This window comes from Morone saxatilis, unplaced genomic scaffold, assembly GCF_004916995.1.
Source record: "Morone saxatilis isolate NCDOM2014 unplaced genomic scaffold, NCSU_SB_2.0 Contig8, whole genome shotgun sequence".
Classification (NCBI taxonomy): Eukaryota; Metazoa; Chordata; class Actinopteri; family Moronidae; genus Morone; species Morone saxatilis.
In genome coordinates this window covers 25,536,548-25,540,983 of record NW_023340257.1, presented here as the reverse complement: position 1 = coordinate 25,540,983, position 4,436 = coordinate 25,536,548, and positions in this window count along the sequence as shown.

The window sequence follows — 4,436 nt, the reverse complement described above, 5'->3', positions numbered from 1 at the left end:
AATAAGTCTGAACCAATCCTTACTGATGCTTCAGAGGAATGTATGTAGATCGTAGTGTATAGCTTCTCCACTGAGAATGAATCTAAAAACAGAAGAGGGAACTCAAATATCCACCACATCATCATCATCATCATCATCATCATCATCATCAATACCATTAAAACCGCAGCTCATATGTTAAACAAACATCTTGCATCTGCTTTGCTCCAACACATTCACTTGATTGAGCGACATTTCTGTTAAAGTGTGGCGTCTGTTGGATCTGTGAGTTTGTGCAGACAGGGAGAAGAGGGCAACACACACACACACACAAACATTATGATGGCTATATGAACTCAACAATAGCTCAGACAGTGTTCTCCTTGGGGAAAAAGACCCCCCCAAAAAAGCAGCTCACTCATTTTAACCCATAATGAAACAGATGTCTGTTGTTTTAGTTTAACAGCCTTTTCTTGTTACTGACACTGTGCAAAGAATGACACATGGGAAGTGAATTAATAAGGAGGACAATTAAGTAATGGGGCTTCATTCGTGTTCCAATTTTAGACGTGTCCCTCTCTGATGCATTCAGCTGGTATTTAATCTAACAATGTTTAGAGCATACCAAATAAATAGTTTGCATTATGATCATTTCCCAACACAGACAAAGGTCTCCAGACAATACTTGTTTACCTGTTGACAAACTTTACCTTCCACAGGGATAAAAAGAAAAAGTCAAAAAGTATCAGCATTAAATAGTGGCCGGTGTAAATCTCCCAACCACAAAGTGTGACAGATCCTCCACTGAAACAAAAACAGACAAAAATCATAAAGCAGCATGCTGTTGAAAGTGCACACACACACACACACACACACACACACACAACACAACAACACATCTAAAAGACCAGATACCACCATCACCCCAAACAACCCACACACACACACACACAATTTGGCAAAATACTCCTCGGTAGTTTCGACTGATCTCTCCAACCGTGTCCGCTCCTCATCAATGGCAGCTGTCACTCGCGGCTTTTTGCATTCCCAGTTTAAAAATAAGACAAATGTAGAATTGGAGGGATGCAAAATGGCAGCCGCTAAGATGGCTGCTGTGGCATTAAGTGAAAGCAAAGGATTGATATCAGCTTGTTACATTTGTCCTCCCTTCCCTCCTCACTGCTTCTCCTCCTCCTCGTTTGCAGTCTGTTGCTGATGAAAGTAAGGCAGGAAGTATTTAATTCAATAATGTCACTATTTTTTTTTTTTCCGGAGCTGCTGGCAGACGGCGCACGCTGCCGTCCCTCTCCTCTGATCGACACTAGAGGGCAGCAGAGACAAACAGACAGTCCGACTCTACATGTGTTCATGAGACACCCAGTGTGTTATCGCGGGTACGTGTCTTTTTTTCGACAGGGCATCTCGCGGTGCACAAATAGCGAGTCGGGGACTGCTCTCGTTTGTCTCGCTGGGCCCCCCTCTAGTGTCGCAGTCACGAGTTTGAGGGGGAGGGACCGGCAGCGGTGGGCGGTCTGCCAGCAGCCTTCGGGGGGGAAAAAAAAATTAGTATTTGGAGCTGTGATTTTTATTTGTGACCCAATCTATTGAAGTTAAATACATTCTTAGCCTTAACTGGTTTCATACTCAAGCAAATAGCAAGAGCTGCAAACCGGAGGGGAGGAGGGAAGACCTAGCAGTCGGAGGGGTGGGAACGGGGGAGGACAAACTCTGTAACCAAAGCTGATATCAAATCCTTTGCCTTTCACTTTGAATGGCCACATTTCAAAGCCATCATCTAAGCCGAGCAGTGGCCCCTATTGTCTGCATTCCCTCCAATTCTAATTTTGTCCTTATTATACTTTAAGACTCCTGCGGGAATGCAAAAAGCGCGAATTCTGGTGACACGCTGCCATTTGATGCAAGGGAAGGGGACACCGCTTGAGAGATCGCAGCTCGAACTACTACAGAGCTTATATTTTTCTCAGCTCCAAGAATTATTGTGTGTGTGTCGTGCCTGCTGTTGGCGTAATGTTTGGAGTGCATGGGCCGTCCACATCGGCCCCTCGGTGATGATAGCAGAGGGTTGCGGTTGATGGGCTCCTCGCACTGTGTATCTTGGTCCTTTTAGATGTGTGTGTCGTGTGTGTGTGTGTGTGTGTCGTGTGTTGTGTGTGTGTGCATCTTCAACAGTTAGTGTCCTGTGTATGATTTTTCTGTTGTTTGTTAGTCTTCCAGGCGAGGATCTGTCAACTTTGTTGGTTGGGAGATCTTACACCGCCACTATTTAATCGGCTGATACTTTTTGGAACCGCTCAGTTTACTTTTTTATTCTCACTGTCGGGAATAGGTGAAACACAACGTTTCGTCAACAGGGTAAACAGCAGTATCTGTTCTTGCGAGACCTTTTGTCTCGTGTGGGAACCATGGTCTCACTCATGCAACTTTTTATTTGGTATGCTCCTAAACATTGTTAGCATTAAAATACCAGACTTGAATGGCATCAGAGGGGGCGGACAGTCTAAAAATTGCGCAACACGAGATGAACGGCCCCCCATATACTTAATTGGGTCCTCCTTATTAATTCACCTTCCCTATGTGTCATTTCTTTGCCCACAGAGTGTCGCCAGCAACACGAAATACAGTCCTGTTTCAATATTTAAACGACGCGCACATCTGATTTCAGATATATGAGGTAATAAAAATGGAAGTGAGCTTAGTGGCTTTCTGGGTGGGTGGGTTTTTCCCCAAGGAGGAACACATAGTCCTGAGCTATTGGGTCCGCCGTTCCCTATAAGGCCATCAACCTACCTGATTGGTGTGTGTCTGTGTTTCTGCCCTCTTCTCCCTGTCTGCACATACTCACAGATGCAACTCAGGCACAGCCAACACTTTAACAGCACATGCTCGACTCAATCAACAAAAGGTCGGAAATGGTCGATTTGGGCAGCAAAAGCACGAGCAAGATAGTACATTAGTATATAACATATGAAGCTGCCGGTTTTTAATGGTATTGCATCAGATACGGCATGGGGATGACTCGGCCCTAGAATGGGATGATGATGAATGATGAGCATTCGCATGATGTACTGCCATGATGATCTGCATGCATGGATGATTTCGATCCGGATTGGTGTTGATTTCGACCCACCAAAAACCACCATGATGGTTAGAGATAATTTGAGTTTCCTCCATTTGTACCAATGATTCACTGGTCTATTTTTTCGAAAATTTCACAATTACTCAGTGGCGAGAAGCCAACTCCAAATAAAACTACCTCCAACGACCGAAGACCAGTCAAGGATAAGACAACTAAAACAAATAAGTGATCCTCTGTAAGAAAACAACGAATTCAAATATAGAAAGGGATTCTCGCCAAGGATTTACAGGACACTTTATGTGTTTTGTCTGGATAGATTGAGACGCATAATATAGATACTAGAACTCACAATTATATGGGTCAAATTTCAAATCCAGATGCTGTCCGCGGTACATGAAAAACGCGTACCGCGCGGAACCAAATCCAACTCGCGAAATAATGCAAGATAAACAATCCCCCAAAACTCCTTCCAAACGAGGTTACACGCTGAGAAAAGAGAGGAAAGGGAGGCAGGAGGGGAAGAGTTGAAAATGAAGGCGGAAAGTGGCCAAGCAGAAGCCTGACGAACTGAGGACCCCGGGTGTCACGGGAAGTCGGGCATATTAGCGAGATCAGTTTTCTTGGCTAGTTTCAGTTATAAGTAAGAAAAAAAGATAAAAACACCAGACACACTTTTCCTAGCTTCTTTACACTCCCACTTTCACACAGCGCAGCTCCAACACAACACAAATAGAGCGACTACGACCAATTATCAAGTTTCCTTTTATAACTGAAACGTTACAGAACTTTTTTGGGACATAAGAACAATTGGATAAGGATTCAATAAATCTAACGTTTCTAATAATTAACAATTAAATACAAACATCAATACATTTCAAACAATATCATCTTAATATATAGTGAACATCATTCAACATAATAAATTTAAACCAAATAAATTAAGATAATTATACTTCACAACCCAGACAATTCATAAAACCCTATCGAAAACCAAAATAATGGTGAACTCTCATGGCGGTCCAAAACACCATAATAGAGAATACTACAAGGATCATTCTCAGAGAAGAATTCTTATGAAACATGTATTCCTCTTAACCATAACAATGGAACGTAGTTAGTTGATCCTAAAAAGTCAGAGCCTTACACGGGATACAGTCAACACCTATCTAGCCAGCTATGTGGTGTATAAGCAAGGTTTTGAAAAGCGTCGACTGCCCATGCAAGGCAACCTGGAAGGCGCTTGAGAACACCACTGCGTTAAAGACTTCTGGTTTGTAAATTAATTTCCATTGCCTGCACTCTATGGTTAGTTTTTCTTGTCCTCAAAATAAGGCACTACAATCCGCACACAATGATTGCT